At 33.9% G+C, this 25,187-nt stretch overlaps 1 pseudogene; it reads left to right on the forward strand.

The window, feature by feature from the left end:
* Positions 1 to 1,663: 1,663 nt before the first annotated feature.
* The window catches only part of LOC113922396, a 58,860-nt pseudogene continuing 35,336 nt past the window's right edge, over positions 1,664 to 25,187 (forward strand).

Raw genomic sequence — 25,187 nt, forward strand, 5'->3', positions numbered from 1 at the left:
TTTTACACACCAGAATTTTTATAACTTAACCATTAATGCTCAAGTATCTTTTCCTCAGAGAGGCTTTCCAAATTCAGCTTTTCTATAAGAGAGACTCCCCATTACCATGTATACCCATATCTTACCTTAATGTTCTTTATAGCACATGCCATTCCTTTATATGTATAGAGAGGTCATCTGTGTATTGCTGTTTCCTCAGTTAGAACATTAGTTCCACGAAGGCAGGGCTTTTTGTCCTTTTTGTTTCCTACTTTATCATCTAGCCAGAAAAGATTCTAACCTTGGTGAGTGAATGAATCATAGCATTAGCTATCACGATTTAAAAAAGAAGAAAAAGAAAAAGAGAGGTAAATCAACTGATTGTTGAATAACCTAGTGTCATGTAAATTCATAGCTTAAACCATTAAATCCTATTATACATTTATAGCTTAAGCCATTTTTGTAATGAAGAGATTTAAAAATTTTTTTTAACATTATGTGAATAAAGCAAGACTTAGAATTGTATGTATAACATGATAACAGTGTATATGTGTATACCTGGTGGGGACTGAGAAAAAACATTCCAAAATATTTATAGCACATGTGCTTAGATGGAAAGACATCACACATTTTATTTCTAAATATTTTGCAATTATTATTTACCAACTATTGTCACAAGAATTGAGGCAAAAAGGAAGAAAAGGAAAAAAATATAGTAGTGAGTGGGAACAGAGTATTACAGATAGATCAGTGATCATGCTAAGGCACTATAAATATGAAGACTTTACTAATAGTAGTACATGATGTTTTTTGAGCACTCATTACGTGTAAGTATTGTTTGAAGTTTTTATTTTTGGGGGGGTTCAGTATACTTTATTGATGACACATGACAAGCTAGGGCTCCCCAAGCCCCTCCCCTTCTTCAGGGGGTCTGGGATGGAAACTGTAGAGGTCAGGAGATTCTCAGTGTGTTAGGGGATGAGTTGGGGCAAGGACTCCCCCGAAGCTGAGGGCCTCTCTCTTCCTCCTGCTTTCGCTGGGGCTGATGGTCCAGGGCCTCTTACTCCTTGGAGGTCATATGGACCAAATTCGTTGCCATACCAAGAAATAAGCTTGACAAAGTGGTCATTGAGAGCAATGCCAGCCCCAGCATTGAAGATAAAAGAATGGGTGTGACTGTGAAAGTCACAGGAGACAACCTGGTCCTCAGTGTAGCCCAGGATGTCTTTGAGGGGGTCCTCCAATGCCTCCTTCACTACCTTCTTGATGTCATCATATTTGGCAGCTTTCTCCAGGCAGCAGGTCAGATCCACAACTGACACACTGGGGGTGGGGACATGGAAGGCCACTCCAGTGAGCTTCCCATTCAGCTCAGGGATGACCTTGCCTATAGCCTTGGCAGTGCAGGGATGATGTCCTGGGCAGCCCCTTGGCCACCACTCCACAGCTTCCCAGAGGGGCCATCCGTGGTCTTCTGGGTGGCAGTGATGGCCTGGACTGTGGTCATGAGTCCCTCCACAATGCCGAAGTTGTCATGGATGACCTTGGCCAGAGGGGCCAAGCAGTTGGTGATGCAGAAGTCATTGCTGACAACCTTGAGGGAGTTGTCATACCTCTTATAGTTCACGCCCATCACTAACATGGCATCAACAGAAAGAGCAGAGATGATGACCCTCTTGGCCCCATGCTTCAAGTGAGCCCCAGCCTTCTTCATGGTGCTCAGACCCCAGGGGACTCTACAACATACTCAACACTAGCATCACACCATTTGATGTTGGTGGGATTCTTGCTCCTGGAAGATGGAGATGGGCTTTCCCTTGATGACAAATTTCCTATTCTCAGCCTTGACTGTGCTGTTGACTGTGCTGTTGAATTTGCTGTGGGAGGAATCATACTGGAACATGTAGAGCATCTAGTTGAGGTCAATGAAGGGGTCATTAATGACAATATACACTTTGCCAGAGATAAAAGCAGCCCTGGTGACCAGGTGCCCAATATGGCCAAATCCATTTACTCTGACCTACACCATGTGTCTCTGGCACTACACCAGAAGATGCAGCTGTCTGTTATTTGGGGAGGAGCAGAGAGCCTAAAGTTCTTTACAGAAATAAAATTGTTTGATTCTCATAATTACTAAAAGAGGTTAGTGTTATACTTCTTGTTATTATTATCATTGTCATCCCCACTGTCTAGATAGAACCCAGAGAGGTCATACTACTTCCCAAAGTTGTCCAGCTTAAGAAGTGGTGGACCTGAGAGTTGCTCTGATTCAGGATCCGTAGTCTTAACTTCTGATTAAGAATAAGAAAGGGAGTAACTGTTTCTGAAATAATAAAGAAGAAAATATAATTTCATTCATGAATTTATATCTTATTTATTTTTTAAAAAACAAAGCAGTGTAAAATGTTTTGTTTACTATTTAAAATGGCTTATTTGGGTTTAGCCAAACATATAGAGCAATCTTGAGTATTTGGACATGAATGAGCAAATTGCTTCTAGAATGTAAATTGATGAGTTATAGGACACATATTGTGTTATAATGTTTTAGTAACATGACAGTCTACTCAGTACAGTAAGTGGCCTTAATAATAACTCAGAACTCTGGATATACACAGCCTGAGGTTTGTTTTTTTTTTTAAATGTATAAGTTATTAGGGCTTTGTATCTAGACACCATTTTGAAGTAGTCTGAAAACTCTTTTTTCTATGTTTAACTTCATAATGTTCACCCTTTTCATAAAATGCAACAAAACACCTATAACTCTATCATTATGTGGTAGAAAGAATATGAGCTTTGGAATTAAACTGGTTTGGGTTTGACTCTAATGAACATTTTACTCTATGACAGGATTCATGAGGCACAATATCTAGTATATGATTTATAATGGCAGTTCAGGTGAGAGGTTTTCATATTTCACTAATGTTTAGAGTATATGCCATTGTAGTTCCACAGAACTAAATGATCCAGTTGTCATTTTCAAAATTTAGAATCCTGGGTATTTATTATTTGATTATAACAAATGGATTAATTATATAACTATAAAAGTGACTGAAGGCGCAGCTGACAGTTGAAAATGCCTTTACAAAACCTATACCTGATTCTGTTCTCAGTAAAAACAGTTCAGGAAATTTAATTTAGGATGCCAGGTGGCACAACAGGTTATACATTAACTTGTCCCCTCTGGAAAATTAAATTTGAATTTGGCTCTGGTCACAAATGAAATGAGTCATTTGGTACATGCCACTAAGGATACTCACAAAGCCAAAATGACATTTCATTGAAAAATCACCTGTTAAGAAAAATGTCTGCAGTCACTGGGGACATTTTCAAGAAAAATAAACAAGTGCGTAAGGCAAAAAGAAAGGGATCTAAGGGGCTACTGTGAATTATAGCCCTGCTGAAAATCTGGAGGAAGGAAAGTGCTATAACACTTACGAGCTTATATTCAGCTACAAATCTAAATTTTAGCCCATACTTCCATTTTTTTCCCCAGTTTCCGGATTGTAGGAGATTATTCACTTATTTCCCAAAGAAAATTGGCTTTTATCTTTGTCACAGTTTTACCCAAATGTCAGTTTGTATCAAATTATCATGGATTACTGAGCTCACTGCAAGGAACCATCTAATTGTGATTCTAAACCATATGTTTAGCTCTTCCTGTAACTTTCAGGTAAATAAATAATGTAATTATAAGGACCATTCTTTCCTCATTTAAGGAACTAAGAAAATGTGCAATTGACAGACTTTAGTGATAACCTTAATTTGGAATTAATGCTTATTCCTTTCATTGTTACATTTTTGTCCATGTAATAATCACATAGTAAGCATTTAGACAGATGAGATTAATAATGGTCAAATTCCCAGCACAAACATCAAAGCTCTGTTTATATTCACTATTGGAGAAATATAGTATACAAATAGTAAAATCGTCTTAGTTCCTATTTTAGGTGTTTTGTACTGGATTCTAAATAGACACTGTCAATTCATTGTTTTCGGGTCTCCAGACTTCAGAGGACTCTGCTTTCTGAGTCAGGCCATGCCCATTAATATTCTACTAAAAGTAATAACCGGACCATATTGTCTCATGACTGCTTTACGTCCCCTTTCTAATAGTTGATGTTTTCAAGTTCTCAGTGGTCCTGGGCATATAAACTGCCGGGCCTGCTCATGCTGGGACAAAAGAAGGTCATCTCTAGCCTACAGTTTTACCTCAGCAGGCAAATTCTTGAACATTCTTCTTTATCACTGGAGAAAGCTTATGATAAAAATTTATACCATGACTAGGCAACGTTAATGACAAAAATTTATTCACTGCATCCCTGGTTTTTATTCCTAACAGTACTTGCTAAGCATAGGTCCTTGCTTAGCAATCTTATTAGACCTTAAACAAATGGACAAACCTCACTCTAAGTAGAATAAGTCAATAGGGTCATGCAGCAAGATCTACCAAAAAAAAAAAAAAGCCATAGGATTTGCGTATGTTAATTAATTCTTCCTAAGTGCAAATATGCAAATGTAATTTTATGAAAAGAACGCGTTGATCTCTGGCAAAACTTGTAGGAATAATGGCCCTAAATTTATTAAGACTCTCTATTCACATAGAAGTCATTGCAACTGGAATAATTGTAAAAAAAAACCCCATAATAGCAAATCAAAATAAACATGCACACATGGATATATCCAACTCTTCTATAAAAAAGAGAAAGAAGAGCTTTATAAGCATAGCTTCTCTTTTATATGGCCTAAATGAAATTTATGTTCTTTGTATTTATTAGTCTTATCTTAGGAACCCTAAAAACTAAAAATTATTGTTGGTTTTATGTGGTAAGATCTAGACCTTTATTCTTTAGGAAGGGCACAATATAGACAATAGAGAACTTTCTTTGCAGTTTTCAAGTGTAATGGGTGAAATTGTGATTTTGCTTTGATTATTTTCAGTTTTTTTAAATATGACTTAAAGAGTCTGGCAATTATGGAAACAATGACAGACAAAAGTTGGCAACATGTATTGTCTCACTTCTAGGAGATAGGTATTGAATATGAGCCACTGTAAACAAAAATTTTCTTAGACCTCCACCTGATTACATATTTCTACCTTAGACATTCTGGAAATAAACACCACTTTTCAATGATAGGCATAAAAACTTTCAATTTACTGTCTAAATATTTTTTCAGCTACCAAATTGAAAAGCAATTGGCAGTTTTATTAAATGTTAAATCCAGCCTTAGTTTTTCAGAGCTTCTTTTGTTACCTTTAAAACAGAATTCCAAATGTTTAACCAGAAGTTTTGAAAACACTTTAAAATCAATAGTGAATAAAAAAGTAGCTCTGTGGGACTTTCAGAATATATTTCCTTAGTCATACCTTTATAGAAACCATTTCTAAGGACTGGAAAGAGTATACTGTGTCTGAGTTGGGATTTGAGGTTAGCATTACAATGAGAATATTACTATATTATGTTTTCCAATTATTTAAAATTCTCTGAGATTTATGACTCAATTTGTTGGGAACTTTGAGATCTATCAACATTGTTATTTTTAATCAATTTGTTTTAATATACATTTAATTAATTGTGACATATATATAAATGTCATCTGGCTTATTTTAAATACAATTGGGTCATGAAATTCCTTTGCTTAAACTCCTTCAGTAAATCCCTGTTGCTTTTAAGATAAACACACACAGAGGTGCCTGGGTGGCTCAGTCGTTAAGCATCTGCCTTTGGCTCAGGTCATGATCCCGGGATCCTGGGATCGAGCCCCTCATCGGGGTCCCTGCTCGGCAGGAAGCCTGCTTCTCCCTCTCCCGCTCCTCCTGCTTGTGTTTCCTCTCTCACTGTCTCTCTCTGTGTCAAATAAATAAATAAAATCTTAAAAAAAAAAGATAAACACGCACATATATTTCTTTCCAGGTTCTGGCTTATAAGCACCAAAATGACTTTGGCTATTTAAAAAAAAAAAAGTTAAACTTATTGGAGGGCCTGCACTAATAATGGGTAGCTAATGGAGAATTTTGGAAGACCTACAGTAACAAAGTCTGGAATTCCAAAAATCAGAAAGAACAGAAATTATCCTTTATAAATGACAGTCTATGGAGGCAGCATAGCCTATCAGTTGGAGTATAGGCTCTGAAGCCAGCCTAACTGAGTTTGAATTCTGGCTCTGCTGCTTCCTACTTCCAGCTTGTTTAAGTTACTTGACCTCTCTGTGGCTCAGTTTTGTCTGTAAATAGGAATAACAGTACCTAGTCATAACAGTTGGTATTAGGCTAGGGAAAGGTATGCTCTGATAACAAATCCTCCAAATCTTACTAACTTAAAAACAAAGATTCATTTTATGCTCGTGGAACATGTTCATTTATGGGTTGGCTAGGTGACAGCTCTATGTTTTTGTCATCCAGACTCCTATATCCAGGCTGAAGGAAGAGATATTCTCTGGAGCATTGTAAATGGCCATTAAGAGAGGGCTGGAGGGTATCATATTGGTAAGTAGTTGGTAGGCCTAAACGTGACACATATCCTTTCTACTTACAACTCACTAGCCAAAACTGGTCACTTGGTTATATCAGAAAGACATCAGGGAGTGCAATCTTACCAAGCCCAGAATATTTGGCAAAGAGCACCAATGACTAATGAATTTCCTAAATGGGTTAGTATTTGTAAAACACTTAGAGCTGGACTTGGCACATAATAAGACCTATGTATGTGTACTTACTAAATAAAATACATAGGGTATTTCTATGTATGGTTACAGTCAGAGCTAACTTTAATAAATGTCAACCATCTTATTTCTTTAGATCACTCATTTCAGATAAAACATCCAAGGCTGCACTTTAGGTACTTTCATATACCCTTACTGCTGATAAGTGTCATTTCTCTGTTTCCATAGGGAGAAATGGAAAAAATACATGTTGTTTCCTCTTTTACCAGAAGGAGCGTTCAATGTTGATGATTGCTCAAACCATGAAATGTTAACAAAATTTCTCTGTTGGTTACTTGATTTCCTCATATGTCTTTCTACCTAAACTACATCTCTAAAAATAATACTTCCCCATAACATAACCAACCTTAAAATTGCAAACATACCCAATTCTCTCCAGAAAAGCAAACAATCCAAAATCTCATCAGTTACCGTAGACAGCCCCAAGAGTCTAGGTGTCTAAGTCTGAGACTTCTAGGTGACACCTTTTATTTACTTAAGTCTATTATTATCCCATCTCAATAAAAATGATCTACAAATGATAGTGGAAGAAAGAGAGAAAAGAAGGAAAAATGCAAGCAGAGACAAAACCCTTACTTTGTGCAGTCGTAGTCCTCTTCTGTCTTGGGGTCATAGTATTTATGACTTTTTAACCCTATTATCAACTCATTATTACTTTTGCCTTTAGCCAGAACCTTGACTATGTTTGTTTTATTTGTTTCAACTTGTAAGGATGATGCAGAATATTCTTATGAGATCTGATCCTATTTGTAATGGATTATAGCAGTCTTCCATTGCCTTTATTAACTAAACAGGTGACATTAGGGGAGTCTCTGGGTCCATTCATGCTTCAATTCACTCAATAAATATTTGTTTAATAACTCATATATTTTAGGCACTGTTCTATACAGTGGGATACTTTGGTGGGCAAAACAAATCTCTCTGTCCCCGAGTCACTAACATTCAAGAATGAAATAATGTGTAATACATAATATATAACATTAAATACTAAGAAATAAGTAAATTTTATATAATGTTAAAATGTAGTAAGTATGAAAGAGGGACTATGTAGAGAAGCATAAACAGGGCTGGAATTCCTGTAGGGAAATTAGAACCCAGTTTTCCTTAAAACAGATCCATTGCCCATGGCAACTCTGTAACCTTCAGTTTAGGATTGCTCACTGAGTGACATGCAGAACCTCAACTGGCCAAGTAGCAATATCAGTTTTTAATTGGTAGAAATATCATTTCAGTTACATAAAACAAACAAGTGAGTCATTTACTTTCCTAGGGGCAGGTACATGTCAAACTCCACGCTAGGAGACCTAACACACGAGTTCTGGCTATGAGAGAAAGACAACATACATAAAGACCATGTAGCACATCCTCTAGGCATACGATAGTATCCAAACCTAAAAATGATTTGAATTCTTATGCTGGAAAAAAATTTAATAGAAATTTCATCATTTTATAATACCAGCTGCTTCTTGATCATCAGCTAACTGATAAGGGTTATGAATCATAATTCTGAATTTCATTTTTTCCATAACACAATTTCCTTAAGGTGATGATATCATCATACCAGAAGAGTGGATAAGGCATTTAGCAAGTCTACAAATGTTTGTGCTTGTATAACATGATGAGCAGAGAAACATCTAATCTAGAATATATGCCTCTTTCATGTCCTTTCCATAATGGAAGGTGTACGATGTCATATGCTTAATATCAGGTATCTAGTTGGCTGCACCCTTTGGGGTATGTTAGTGAGTTGGGGGTACAGGGGTGGTGCTATTTTTTCTGGAAAATTGGGTTCTTGTGTGTGGTATAGCAAGGTCAGCATTGAGTCAAAGACTGTGATTTTGAGCTGATGAATATTGTTCCTTAATCTAAAATAACCACTTTATTTAATAACCCACTGGAAAAACTGCCAGGTGGCTAGAATGAGACTGAATGATATGGTGTCCTTGATTAAGTTTCTCTCCAGTGGAGAGGGTATTTGGCAAACATTCACATAGAACAAAAATATGTCTGCACTCTAAACTCACCCTAAAAGGTCCAGGATTATCCTTCTTCCTCTGAACTCTCTTTAAAATGTTCTAATTTTGTTCTTTCTAAGTTCTTAAAGGAGCTCAGCACTGTCTAATTGATCTGTTGTGATGAAAATATTTTGTACAATTTTTGTCTAATATGTTAGTCACTGGACACATGTAACTACTGAGCATTTAAAATACAACTAGTGTGACTAAAGAGCTAAATTTTTAAAATTGAATTTCAGCTTTATTAGTCACATGTAGCTGGTGGCTCCTGCATTGGGCAGGACAGCAGACAAACCTCCCCACATATCTTGCTTATATTTCTGCTTAAAGGTTTTTTATTTATTATCAAAAGTTTTACTCTAGAAAAATTTCTCCACTTTACTGAACTTCACGTCTCCCTGTTCTACTGCTGGCATAACACTAGAAAGTGGAGGAGTTACTATTATGTCAGTTACAAAATTATGAAGCCAGGATTTGAACCCAAGCAGTCTTTCCTCTAGAGACTATGCTCTTCACTCAGAGCTAGCCTGCCTCTAACCTACCCAGTAATTCAATCAGCAAGTTAAGAATCATACTGACCCTTCTCTGTCTCTCCTATTTCACATCCAAGGGGTTATATATTCCTGTCAATTATACCTCCAAAGTTCTCCCAAATCTGTTGTTCACATTTCATTCCCTTTGCTTCCACTATGTCAATCTTCATCATTTTTCTCCTGGATTTAAAAGTAGGTATCTCTTCATTTCTCTATTAATATCACCTGTTGTTGTGCCTGGAAACTAGGAGCAATGGATACATGTCTCCAAATGTTTTGTGTATGATCCAACTGCCATATTGCTCATCTCTAATTCACACTCCAGTTGTCACCAGAGTAATTTCTGTAACAAAAAATCTGGTTCTGTATCCTATCATACAAGTCCTTCATTATCTGACTTCTACCACTTTACCTCTACCAATCTCTATTCAGCCCACCTCCTACCACTTTCTCAATTGTTACCTAGAGACCTAATACAAAGTCATTCTATTATTACAGTCTTTCTGTTTGTGTTTTCTCTATCTGGAACGTCCTTGACAACTCTTACTTGAATTTATAAGATTCCATATATAATCCTAAAACTGGTGACCATTTATAGAAGATCTATTATGAATCAGTACCTGGACCTATATTTTAAATCCTTGCAACAACACTTTGCAGTAGGTCTAATTCTGTAACACATATGAAGAAACTGAGGCTCAGGGAGTTAACATCATGTGTCCAAATTCATAGTGAGCTGTCAGATTTGAATCTCTAGTTCAAATACAGTGCCTTTTGTATACAATATCTATTTTACACCTTGATCCTTCCTGGAATTTTTTCTTATGTGCCCAAGTTCTCTTAAATTATAAAGTATCCAAGTTTTCTTAAATTACAGCATATGCTTGCTTGTATTAAGTGGCCCTTCCCTGTTCTTTATAACATCATGCTTCTTTTTTTATAATTGTTTCATTGTATTCCAATTATATTTCTTATCTAGAGAATATCATATTAATCTTTGTGTGTGTGGCCCATAGTAAGAACTCAATATTTGCAGAATGAATAAATGAATTAATAGAATTCGCAATACCTATCTTCAAAGTTGGTTCTTTTTTATTTTTAGATCTGTAGTATTTTTCCTAGGATTTCCACACTCTTCTGGATACTAAAAGGTAGAGAAAAGGGTTTAATCCTCCATTACCTCACTTCATTTAACTCCCTACATGAAACGAATCTCTTTATATTAATTTTAATTTTCTAATGTTTTGTGTTATTATAATTGATGAATGCCAAATTTTTTACTGCAATATTATAATGTGGGATTTATTGTTGGAGATTATACATCCCATGAGAGCACGCATGTTTATCTCACTAGTATGTATTTAGAACAAAGCTATCTTTTACCCACAGAAAATGTTCGATACATATTTGAAGATGGACCCATAAAAGACCCCAAATAACCAAAACAATCTTGAGAAAGAATAACTAACCTGGAGGCATCATGCTCCCTGATTTCAAACTATATCACAGAGCTATAGTAATCAAAACAATATGGTATTGGCATAAAATTAGACACACAGACAGATGGAACAAATTAAGGAGCCCAGAAATAATCCCATGCATACATAGTCAATTAATCTATGAAAAATAACAGGTGACAATATACAGGGGGGATGGCATCAACTTAAAAATCTTCTGCACAGCAAAGGAAACATTACCACACACAAAAAAATGGCAACCTACTGAAGGGGAAAAATATTTGCATACCATGTATCTGATAAGAGGTCAATATCCAAAATATATAAAGAACTCATACATCTAAATAACAAACAGAACAACACAAAACCACCAAACAATCTAATTAAAAAATGAGAAAATCTGAACAGACATTTTTCCAAAGATGACATACAGATGGCCAGCAAGTACATGAAAAGATGCTCAATCTCACTAATCATTAGGGAAATGCAAATTAAAGCCACAACAAGATATCACTTCATGCCTGTTAGAATGACTAATATCAAAAAGACAAGAAATAACAAGTGACAGTGAGGATGTTCACTGTTGGTGAGAGTGTAAATTGGTACAGCCACTATGGAAAACACAACGGAGGTGCCTCTGAAAATTTAAAATAGAACTACCATATGATCCAGCAGTTCCACTTCTGGGTATTTATACAAATAAAGCAAAAACGCTAACACAAAAAGATATCTGCACCCTATGTTCATTGCGATGTTGTCTACAATAGCCAAGATATAGAAACAACTGAAGTGTTCATGACTCAATGAAGAAAATGGGACACACACACATACACACGAATATTATTCAGCCATAAAGAAGAATGGAATCTTACCACTTGTGACAACATGAATGGAACTTCAGGGCATTATGCTAAGTTAAATAAATCAGACAGAAAGACAAATACCATATGATTTTATTCATGTGGACTGTAGAAAATAGACAAAAATTCTGAGGTCGTGGACACAAAACAGATTGGTGGTTGCCAGAGGCAGGGGTGGTGGAGGGTTGGACAAATGGGTGAAGGAGATAAAAAAGCACAAACTTCCAGTTACAAAATAAATAAATCATGAGGATATAATATATAGCAGGGTGACTATAGTTCATAATACTGTTGTATATTTGAAAGTTGCTAAGAGAGTAGATCTTAAAAGCTTTCATCACAAGGGAAAAGTTTGTAACTCTGTAGGGTGATGGATATTAACTAGATTTATTATGGTGATCATTCCATAATATATACAAACATCCAGTTGTTACACTGCATACCTGAAACTAATATGTTATATGCCAATTATATCTTCTAAAAAAGCAAACTGTAAGAAAATGTGTGTAATAAAAATTATTTACTGAAGAAATGAATACAAGAATTATATAAATGTGGAGGAAATTTGCCTACATTTATCTGAATGGAAGTAAAATTTTCTCTCCCATAAACACTGGAGAAAGGGAAACTCTCCTTTAAGTTGGTAGGGGAATGGGATGACAGCTATATTCAAGAATATGAAAGCCAGCTTCAGAATCTAAATCCTCTCACATTTACATAATACATTTCTTCTCTAGTTCTTTCCCTTAGGAAATTCTTCCAAAAATTATCAATTCTTGTAAGTAATGTGTTATGGGAAAATGCAGTCTTCTTCATGTGAACTACATGTGTCTATACATTTACCAGTCCCAGTTGTAAAATTAGTTTTTAGACTTTTTCTAGAGTTAGTTTAGTTATTAAAACAATATAAATTTTCTTTACAACATCATCTGAAGAAAAAGAGAGCACTGCATTTAAGTATTAAATTCTATAGGAACCTTTTTCTTATGTGTATTTTATTTGTATGTGTTTTTTTTCTATTACCCATGGAGATAGTTTATAAAGTAAGGGATATTTTTGACAAAAATTCAGGCTATCAAAGTTAAACTTCATTTTATCCATTTAGTCATGCATTTATTCATTCAGCATTTGATTATTCATGACTTACAATGTGCCAGAAATAACAATGTCAGCACACAATGTTCAAAAAAATACGCAATTTTTGAAAAATGGTGACTAAAATCAATTGGTATGTAATATAATTATTGACTTTCACTTTAATTCCTAGAAAAAGATAGCTTAGCTCTGATACGTGATAAAAATCAGTCACATGAACCTTAATATTCATTTCAGAAATTATTTTTCACCTGTTTTCAATCTGCTGGAACTTTGTACATTTAAGTCTCAGTCAACTGCTCAGAAATTGTCAAAAGTCTAATTATAGTATTTTAGAGCTGTAGCTAATCTTAGAGATAATCCAGTCACAAAACTCAAAATGGAATTTTACAAAACGATTTGCCTATTTACTCAATTGTTAAAGGTAGAAATGGCTATAATCATTCCTAATTCATCCTCTTGTTATGACACCATGCTATGTACATTTTCCATCACTGGAACTTAGCTTTTTCACTTTTCATCATTCAGATGCTAAAATACAACACAGAATTAATTTCGGTGTCAGTGACTCCTATTTATTGAAATCTATTTGCTCTTCTTCTCGGACACACATATTGACTACATGTCCCAGCCTTCCTTGCAGTTAGGTATGAGCATACCATGGAGTTCTAGCCAATGGGATCAAGTGTAAGGACTATGTGTCTTATCTAGAACAAGGGTCAAAAAAAAATGTGAGAGCCAACTGCACACTGTTTCTCCCTCAAATAGCTGGATGCAAATGATAATGAGAATCCACAGTACAGTAGGACCATAGATGAATGAATCCTTGGTCTCTGATTATTACTTATAGAAAAACTGTCTGAAGACCAGAATTTAACCCTTTAATTGATAAGTGAACAAGAACTAAACTTCTCTTGGATTTTAGTCACTAAAATTTTGTTGATAGATTTGTATCTGCAGCTTTGCATTATATCTCATATGGGATTCTTATTGGCTTCTTAGAATCTCAATACTTAAGCACACAAAGTGATTATTCCAATGGAAATTCATGCAGGTGCTTCTGCAAAGTGAGGCTATATGAGAGAGGAAACTGATTTGCCTATAAAAATGAGGATATAAGTTTAATTTTAAGTATGGAACTAGTTTTATTCAGATAGATCTACTGTTTAATGATTAAATGATAACTAAGAAGTTTTAAAGCCATTATTTATATATAAGAAGAGCCAGTGTAGGTCTAAAAAATTCTTTTTTTTAATTTGGCTCTTGTCAACTCTTATGAAACTGTCAAAGAATGCTAGTAGGGGCACCTGGGTGGCTCAGTTGGTTAAGTGTCTGCCTTTGGCTCAGTTCATGATCTCAGGGTCTCATCAGGCTCCTTGCCCAGCAGGGAGCCTGCTTCTCCCTCTCCCTCTGCCTGTCACTCCCTCTGCCTGTCACTCCCCCTGCTTGTCACTCCCCCTGCTTGTGTGTGCTCTCTGTCAAATAAATACAATCTTAAAAAAAAAAAAAAAGAATGCCAATAAATGAAGAGCTTTAGTTACATTTCTCAAAAAAAAATTAGGGATGCAATAAAGTTATCTTTCTGGTTTTGTAATCACATGCACTGAAAAAGTAAATGGGCTAATACTGATGTTCTCCAATGGTTTTTCTTCATAAACTGTACAAGTTCCATATATGCCACATTTTTCTGCAGTGGTGGAGATAAGTAGTTGTATCAGCAAGCTTTAAAAAAATATTTCCTACTACTATAATGAACAGAAGCTGCAAAAATATATATGTACTTTTATATGCAACATATTATGGTATATATACCATATCAAATGTGTGTGTGTGTGTGTGTGTGTGTGTGTGTGTGTGTGCGCGCGCGCGCGCGCACGCACGCTACAATGCACTCCCCTGGGCAGAAATATTTTATAGAACTTATTTGTAACCACATACAAATTTGCATCCTTTTGTGTTGTTCTATTTCAAAAATTTAATGAAATTGTTAAAAATTAATATGGTTAATAACCTTGATATTTCCTTAAAAACATAGTCTCTTGAAAATTTGGAAAGTTTAAAGTAGAAAATTCAAACATGTAATATCTTAATACACCTACATGTCTAAAAAGTAATACAGTTGACCTCTGAACAGCACAGGTTTGAACTGCATGGGTCACTTACGTGTTTTATTTTTTAATAAATACAGTACAGTACTATAAGTGTATTTTCCCTTTCTTATGATTTCCTTTCTTTTAAAAGATTTATTTGAGAGAGAGAGAGAGAGAGAGAGAGAGAGCAAAAGCAGGGGCAGTGGCAGAGGGAGCAGCAGAAGGAGAAGAGGCAGGCTCCCTGCTGAGCAAGGAGCCTGATTTGGGACTTGATCCCAGGACCCAGGGAACATGACCTGAGTCAAAAGCAGATGCTTAACTGACTTGAGCCACCCAGGCAGCCTTTTCCTTTTCTTAATAACATGTTTCTCTAGTTTGTTTTACTATAAGAACACAGTATTAATATATATAACATACAAAATATGTGTTAACTGACTGTTTATGTTACCAATAAGGCTTCTGGTCAACTGTAGACTATTAGTAGTCAAATTTTGGGGGAGCCAAAAGTTACATCTGGATTCTCAGTTGTGCAGGGGGTTGGCACTCCTGACCTCAACATTGTTCAAGAATCAATTGTATCAGCCATTGTTATTGTTATTTGAGTTTGTAAAGAAAAGTATCAAGGTTTTCCAAAACAGTGTTTTTCTCCATTGTATTTCAGATGCACAGAATTAGATGAAAAATAACCTTTGGTTCATTGAACATACTTAACATTGTCACTACTATCCATTAACACACTTTTGTTTTGTCATTAATTTTAATGAATAATGCAATAAGCATCAGTGAACTCACACTGAAAACCTAATTGATCTTGCCAAGTTTGCCTGTTTTTGTTCTTAGCTGCTATAATGTCCTCTTTATTATGTTTGTTCTTATATATATTAAGATTTAAATTTTTCTTTTATCTAAATAAAAATCTTTTGTTTCATTTATTTGGGTGTATTCTATAGCAATTTAAAAAAATTTAGATGTTTAACTCATTCATTTTGGTGCTTCCTACCTTTGTAATATAAATATTTAAGCTATAAGATTTGCACAAAGCAGCAGTTTTGAATTCTATAGATTTTTTAAGTACTATTTTAAAAATCATTTATTTCTAGGAATATTATAATCAGCTTGAGGTATACTTTACACACAGTAAAATTCATCAATTTTAAGTGAATTGCATGTTTTGAGACAAATGTATGTACTCACATAACTGCTACCATAATCAAGGTATAGAATATTTCCATCACCCCCAACAAGTTACATCATGCCCTTTTTCAGTAAATCCCCTCCACATATCCATCCCAACCCTGACAATTATTATTAAATCTGCCTTTTGTGAAATTTTATATAGTTGGATATTTTTTTTTGTTTCAGGCTTCTTTTACTTAATATATGCTTATAACATTCATCCTTATTGTTGCGAATAATCAGTTTGCTCCTTTTGTATAGATTTGCCATGATTTGTTTATCCATTCACCAGTTGATAGACATTTGGGTTATTTCAGTTTGTGGACATTATGAATAAAACTTTATGAACATTCACTTAGAAGTCTTTGAGTGGACATATATTTTCATTTCTCTTAGTTAAATACCTAGGAGTAGGGTTGCTGGGTCATCTGGTAAGGTGTATTCTAATGCGGAATTGATACCAGCCACAGATGAGATTTCCAATAGTTCTACACTTGCATAGACACTTGGGATATTGCCAGTTCCTTTCATTTTAGCTGTACTAGTGGATCTAGAGTGGTATCTCATAGTTTATTTTGCATTTGTCAAATTATTAATGGTGTTGAACATTTTTTAAGTGCTGATTAGACATTCATCTTCTTTTGTCTATTTGTATTTCAATTTAACTAAATTTAAAATCTTAAATTCCGTTTCCCTAGTCATACTTGCCACATTTCAAGTGTTTAACAAGTATATGTGAAAATGCAATGGTACAAACTGGGAGAAAATATTTGAGAACATATGTATGATAAAATTTCATAATAACAGACTTCCTAAAGAACTCATACCTCAATAATAAGAGAACCAACCTAGTTTAAACGATAGAAAAAATTTTGAGCAGATATTTCACAAAAGAAGTTTTATTTATACCAATTTCTTTCATAAGTGACTTTTTTTTGGTCTGGAAGCACAGTTTTTTTCTAATAATTTTACTTTGATATATTTTGGACTTGACCCCACCAGGTTAATTTTCCTTAGTACAAAAGAGGGATCCTTTTAATAGAAAGATCACGTCTGCTTTTATTCCAGAAAAATTTGAAGTATTTAGCTCTATCATTGTTTTGTTTTCAGTCTTTCAATTCTAATTGTATGTATGTTGGATCTCCTGTGCCTGTCTTTGATATCTTTTAAAAAATATTTTATTTTTTTTTCAGATTTTATTTCTGTTCCCTTTTTGTATTTATATTCCCTGTATCTTACTGTACATTCAGTCATATTTACCTTCCTTAGGCACTTTATATCTTAATATTTATTTGAGTTGATTTTGTTTTTCTTCTATTAACTTCCTGAATGTTTTTTTCCACTTGTATTTTCAGTTTTTGAACTTCCAGTTCATTGTGGTGTACCTTAACTGCAATGATTATTTAATTGGATTTAATTTATATTGATGTTATGTGCCAGTAGTCTTCTGCTTGATGGTTTGGAGTATTTCTTTAGCTGAAAAAATTTGATTTTTACTTTATTTCTTCTTCTCACACAAGCTTTTTGTGAATGATGGGTTCTTTTTACTGTTGTTGATAAGGTTTTTGATATTTTTCTGGACCAGCAATAACAGATTATTTTGTGGATGGGGGATAAATGAGTTTGGGTGATTTCATCTACTAGTTCAAGATTACCTTCAGAGTGAAGGAGAGTTCATTTAATAAATGGTGGGATGGAAGAGGTTGATTTTTTTTTTTATATTACCCAGTGAGCTCATTTGCCCTTAGTATATCAACTATTTGTCAGACAAAGTGGAAAGGCCATGACAGCTCCAAAGAGCTGAAGGAATAAAGAGCAAATAAGCCCTAGGATGAAGATCTGGAGTCACAGAAAACCAGAGACAATTCACTTTTTACTACCTAGAGTCAGAAAAAGCTTTACCCTTATTCTCTCCCCAGCTAAAACTTTAGGAGACCCATCTTAGATTAGAATTTATCGGGCCAGTAAATTTAGAAAAAGAGAGGTGAGGAAGCAGTGCCTAAATTTAGTTAGTTTTATCTGTTTTAATCAAATTCTTAAATGCATAAGGCTTCAGATTACTCCTAGCAAATCTCTGACTAGTGCTCTGAATCATTGCCATTGTCAGGCAGGCACTATTTGCCCCAAGTTACGTAATGGCAGGAAGAAGCAAGAACATGATCCTACGTTCTTTTTCTACTTTATCTTTCTGCAGCACTGCCGTGACCCAATTCAAATATTTTATTCCCTGTTCTTCCTCTTCACACTTGACACAAGAAGCATACACTAGTTCAAAACAGAAGCCTAGAAGCTTTGTATGGTTTTCTCCATTCATGGGTGTGTTCAATTTATCACCTCACATTGATCTTACAGAAGGGAGTGAGTCAAAGTGTAAGCACTAAAATAGTACTTTACAAAGTGAAGATTTTAAGTCTCTGTAACATTTATGAAAGATTTCTTTAGCTGGCATAATTCTGAAACTTTCATTAAGTTATATTATTTATTATTATTTTAATAAAAGAAATTCATGATAGAGGTTATCCTTATAAATTCTAGAATTTTCATCTTTTAAGTAATTTTAGAGTAAAAATGGTGTTTGTCATAATACTTGCTTTAGTTGGCAATCTTGGCAAATAAGTTTTAACTTATATTTTCCTTCAGGGGTGCCTGAGTGGTTCATTCAGTTAAGCGTCCAACTCTTGATTTCAGCTCAGGTCATGCTCTCACAGTCATGGGATCAAGGTCCATCTCAGGCTCCAGTGCAGAGTCTGCTTGTCCCTCTCCCTCTGTTCCTCCCATACTGTGTTCTCTCTCTCTCTCTCAAATAAATAAATAAAATCTTTTAAAAAATTGTTATCTTCCTTCAAAAGAGAAAATTACGGACTGAGTTTTTAAAAGTACAGTTAGAGCTTAAAAAAAAAAAAAAACCAATACTTTCTGGAGACTTGGAAGCTAATAAAATTTGTTTTACTGAGGCAGTAAATGAACTGAAAATCAACTACAATAGGTCTTTATATAAAATTTTGTTTAACAAGAGATTTTAAATTTAGATCAAAATTTCAAATAAGAATATATCAAGCATAAGGATATATAACCAAATAGTTACTCAATCTCAGATTTGTTTATGGTTTTTTTAAGACAAAGTTAGGTTTTTGTCATTCTTGGTTTGTTTTGGATGCTCTTTAAAGGACCCAAATCTTTGTTTTGAAAATCAAACACTTAAAGATGTAAATTTAATAAAGCATGGCAGTAATTTAATATATGTGCACATATGTCATTGTCCTCATAGCCCTGCATGCTGAATGAGAAAATACTATTAGCATGGTAAATTGGGAGAAGGGAATCTGACTGATCCACACAATGGACCAGAAAATTTACCTACCTATTCAGAGTCTCCATGTACCTAATGGAGATGAAACCATCTCTAAACCTCCTGGGTAGAATTCTTGTATGGAAGATTTCATTTTAAAAAGAACAATCTCTTAGAAAGCTTTCCAAGGTCAATTTAAGAGAATTTTTCTATGAGTAAAACAGGATAGGTTGAAGCTTTTCAATAAAGTGAAGATTATTTTTTATACCTTCTATTCTGAAAATGAGAGCCTTGGTAAGTTAAAAGACTGGAGCAAATATAGAGCTTTTATGGACCATAGTGCAATGTCGGCTACCTTGCAGAGACCCATACATCTCTATTTAATAATCCATCCTCTAATGGCCTTGAGATTCCAGATAAATTTAAATAAATCAACCTTGATTTTTCAGAAAGAATTAGAGAACCTCTGATTTATAGGCTGAACTTGTACCTGTAATACTGCAATGACAAAGTAGAAGACAATCTTAGATAAATGTCAGCTAAGATTACAGTTAAAACTCATGCCCAGTTGGGTCTTGTCTGTGCGATATGCTCTTTGTAGCTTTGTTTTATCAATGTATCAAGCAGCACTTATATTTTATAGAAACTTTCAACATTTATTACTTTCACAAAGGAAAGAACATATAAAAATTGAAAAAGTTCTGCACACTGATTTAAAGCTCATACTAAAGTTTAAAAGAGAAAATCAAAATGTAATTCTATTTGGTGCTCTTTCAACTCTGTTTAAAAAAATTTTAGAGGGGTACTCCTGGGTGGCTCAGTCGTTAAGTGTCCACCTTCGGCTCAGGTCATGATCCCAGGGTCCTGGGATCGAGCCCCGCATGGGGCTCCCTGCTCCGCGGGGAGCCTGCCTCTCCCTCTCCCACTCCCCCTTCTTGTGTTCCCTCCCTCGTATCTCTCTCTGTCAAATAAATAAATAAAATCTTTAAAAAAATTGTTTTTGGTGTAAAACTGGAAACCAGTAACCCCTTCACAAATAAAATTTCATTGATATTATCTTCATACTGAAATACTCCAAAGTTGACAGATCAGAATTTTTTTTAACTTTAGTTTTTCCTATTCAATATATGCAGTTTTAAATTGGAGATATAACTAGAAGAAGATGGAGTAATTAATTTTTCTTCAACTTGTAATAGTAAACAAGGAACTTAGCTGTACTTTTCCATTCCTGGTAGAGTAATGAAAGGTACACGACTGTCTCTGGGAAAATCAGGTTGATATTAATGAAGTAAGGCAGTAGCTTTTAAAAAGTTTACACTAAATTCTATTAGTAATAAAAAGTATTCAAAATATATTTTTAAAACATGATTTAATGCATATTAATTATAAAAATAATACATATTCATTGTAGAAATTTTGGAGATAAAATATATAAGGAAGAAAAGTAATATTTCTAATCTCACTTTCTAGCTCTCAATCCTCAGCCTATAGAATATCATCTTGGTGTACTAATCTTTAGCATTTTCATATGTATGTGTATGTATTTCTATATAAAATTGGAATTATATTTATGATTAGATAAATTTAAATCATGCTTTGGTCTTTTTAGATTGTTTTTTAAATATTTTCTGTTACTAAATCTTCTTTCAAAGAACTTTAATATGTACATAATAGTCTATCTACCATTATTCACATAACTCTTTATTATAATAAACATTCTCCTCCACTAGGTGAAGCACAGCATAGTGGCTAAATGGGAATACCAGTTGAGGAAGATAGGGCTTTTGCTGGAGAGTCAGACATGTGAACAAATAATATAAGAGAATAAAGAAGAAAAATTATATGAAAACAAAAACTAGAAATCAATGACGATTATTAAGCGATATATACACAGATTCAGTATTTCTATTTCAATTCATTCGTATATTTTCATTCAAATGGTAAATCTTCCATATGGTTATGCATTTTGTACTGCATTCCAGATGTGATAAACACTATTTCCACATTATACAATCTGATTAGACATGAATAGAAAAAAATCACTATTTTTTTTGCCATTTTGTAGCTCTCATAGAAGGGTGAAAGTTTTGAAAAATATTTAATAAATCCTTTTACTAAATGAATTTCTTCCAATTAAGATTGTCCTTTCATTTAAATAACATAAGGGGACAGAAACAGTAACTGATCGAAAGCATGCAAGTTCACTCACAAAAAGAATTTGCAATACTATTGTATCTGTTGAAAAAGAAATTGATCTGGTATTGACTGAGATAAGGAAAGAAGAAAATCTGTTCCTGAGTTTTACTGGAAATGTCATTGGATGTTGGATTTTAGTTTTTAGTTTTTTGGGGTTGTCATACATTCAATCGCAAACTGTAAAATATTAGTTATAAAGTTTTAAAGCCTTCACATAAATACAAGAAATAAAATACATAATTCTCATTAACCATTGAACTAATTTTTCCTTTAACTTTCTTACCAAAATTATTTTATCTTATATTATTCATGGTAGCCAGTTATATACATCTACTTTGATTGTTATTTAAGGTAAGGACAAGTGTAAAAGCCAATTAATAAATTTAAAAGGACAAGTAGAAGAGCTAATTAGTAAATTTAAGTATGTAGTTTAGAAGGATAAATAACCCTACTTACATCAATGAATAGATCATCCAGACAGAATATAAATAAGAAAACAGTGGCTTGAAAAGACATAGTTGACCAGGTGGACTTAACATATATATAGAATATTTCATCCAAAAGCAAAAGGTACACATTTTTCTCAAATGCACATGGGACATTCTTCAAGATAGATCATATAGTAAGCCACAATAAAGTCTTAATAAATTTAAAATTGAAATTATATGAAGTATCTTTGCTCACCACAATGGTATAAAAAAAAGTATTGTAAGAAAACTGGAAAAATTCACAAATATGTGGAGATAACCAACATTCTCCTGAACATCCATGGGTAAATGAAGAAATCAAGAGAAAACAAAAAAAAATAGTTTGAGACTAATGAAAATGGAAATTCAACATACCAAAATTTATGGGATGCAGCAAAAACAGTTCTAAGAGGGAGGTTCATAGTGATTAATGCCTACCTCAAGAAATATGGAAAAAATGTGAACAACCTAACTTTACACCTCAAGGAACTAAAACAAACAAATCAAACTCAAAGTTAGGAGAAGGAAAGAAATAACAAAGATCAAAGTGGAAATGAATGATTAAAAATAAAAACAAAACAAGAGAAAAGATCAGTGAAACTAAGAACTGGTTCTTTGAAAAAAATAAAGCTGACAAACCTTCAGCTAGGGTCACCAGAGAGAGAGAGAGACTATGAGAGAGAGAGTACATGCAAATAAACAAAATCAGATGAAAGAGGAGACGATACTACAGAAATACAAAGCATTATCAGACTGTTATAAACAAATATATGCCAACAAATCGAACAACCTAGAAGAAATAGATAAATTTCTTGAAACAGACAACCCACCAAGACTGAATCATAAAAAATTTCAAAATATGAACAAATTACTAGTAAGGAGACTGAATCAGTAATTAAACACTTCCCAATAAGCCAAAGTCCAGGACCAGACAGCTTTACTGGTGAATTCTACTAAACATTCAAAGAATTAATTCCAATCCTTCCCAAATGCTTCCAAAAAATAGAGAAGGAAACACTTGCAAACTAATTTTATGAGTATGCCCTAATTCTAAAGCCAGACCAGAACACCAAAAGAAAAAAAAATTATAGGCCAATACCCTTGATGAACCTAGATATAACAATTCTCTACAAAATATTAGCCAACTGAATTCAACAATATATTGCACAGTTCATACACCATGATCAAGCAGATTTATGCCAAGGATGCAAGGATGATTCAACATCCTCAAATCAAATTTAACAATACATTAAGGAAATCATACACCATGATCAAGTAGATTTATGCCAGGGATGCAAGGATGATTCAACATCCTCAAATCAATCAATGTGATACATAACATTAACAAAACAAAGCATAAAATCTATGATCATCTCAATAGATGCAGAAAAAAGCATTTGACAAAATTCAGTATGTATTTATGGTAAAAATCTCAGCAAAGTGTGTACAAAGGGAATGAACTTCAACATAATAAAGGCCATATATGACAAGCCTACAACTCACATCATACTCTATAGTGAAAAGCTAAAAGCTTTTCCTTTAAGATAAGAAACATGGCAAAAATGCCCATTCTTGACACTTTTATTCAACAAAGTATTTTAAGTCCTAGCCACAACAGTTAGGTAAGAAAACAAACAATAAAAGGCATCCAACTGGAAGGCTATATTTGTGGATAGCATGATATTATACATGGAAAACACTAAAGATTTCACTTAAAGAATTGTTATAAATAATCAAATTCAGTAAAGTTTCAGGATGTAAAATCAGTATACAAAATTTTGTTGTATTTCCTTACATTTCTAATAATGAGCTGTCAGAAAGAAAAATTAAGAACATCATCTCATTTACAATTTCAACAACAACAACAAAAATTTAGGAATAAATTCAACCAAGGAAGTAAAAGATCTGTACACTGAAAACTATGAAACATAGGTGAAAGAAATTGATGACAGAAATAAGTAAAAATATATTATGTGCTGACCAACTGAAAGAATTTTTTAAAATATCCATACTATCCAAAGCAATCTATAGATTCAATGCAATCCTATGAAAATTCTAATGGTGTTTTTCACTGAAGTAGAACAAAGCATCCAAAAATTTATATAGAACCACATAAGACCCTGAATATTCAAAGCAAAAAAAAAAAAAAGGCTTTGTCTCTCAAGAGGAATAAAGCTGGAAACTTCAAAACCCCTGAGTTTAAACTATATTACAAATCTAAAGTAATCAAAAAAGTATGGCATAAGCAAAAAATAGACACTTAGATCAATGCAACAAAATAGAAAACTCAGAAATATACCTACACATATATGGGCAATTAATTTATGAAAAAAAACCAGTGTATACATTGGGGAAAAAATAGTTTCTTCAATAAATGGTGCTTGGAAAACTAGACAGGTATCTGCAAAAGAATGAAACTGGACCACTATCTCACATCACACACAAAAATTAAGTCAAAATGCACTAAAGACTTAAATGTAAGACCTGAAGCCATAAAACTCCTAGAAGAAAACATAGATGGTGAATTTGACATTGATCTTGGTGATCATTTTTTGAATCTGGCACCAAAAGCAAAGGCAACAAAAGCAAAACAAAACAAAACAAAAAACAAGTAGGCCTATATTAAATTGAAAACCTTCTGCCCAGCAAAGGAAACCATCAGCAAAATGAAAAAATATCATACTGAATGAAAGAAAATATCTTATATGGGGTTAATATTCAAAAAATATATAGAACGCATACAGTGCAATAGCAAAAACCTAAACAATTGGGTTAAGAAATGGGCAGAAATTCTGAATAGACATTTTTCCAAAGAAGACCCATGAATGGACAATAAGTACATGCAAAGAAGCTCAATATCACCAATCATCAGGAAAATGTAAATCAAACCACAAGGTCTCAGGCTATACCTGTTAGAGTTGCTATTATTAAATAGACAAAATATAAAAGTATCCAGTGAGGATACAGGAACCCTTATGCCCTGTTGATGGGAATGTAAATTGGTGCAACCACTAAGGAAAACAGTAGTGAAGTACTTGAAAAAATTAAAAATAGAACTGTCATATGATCTAGAAATTCCAGCTCTGAGTATTTATTTAAAAAAAAAAAAAGAAAACACTAACTAGAAGAGATATATGCATCCCCATATTCACCGTAGCATTATTTGTAACAGCTAAGATATGGTAACAACCGAAGTATCCATTAGTGGATGAATAGATAATGAAGATGTGGGTTGTGCTTGTGTGTGTTTTGGGGGGCATATATGGAATGTAATGGAATATTATTCAGCCTTAAAAAAGGCTGAAATCTT

The sequence above is a fragment of the Zalophus californianus genome, chromosome 9 (genome assembly GCF_009762305.2).
Source record: "Zalophus californianus isolate mZalCal1 chromosome 9, mZalCal1.pri.v2, whole genome shotgun sequence".
In the NCBI taxonomy this organism is placed as follows: domain Eukaryota; kingdom Metazoa; phylum Chordata; class Mammalia; order Carnivora; family Otariidae; genus Zalophus; species Zalophus californianus.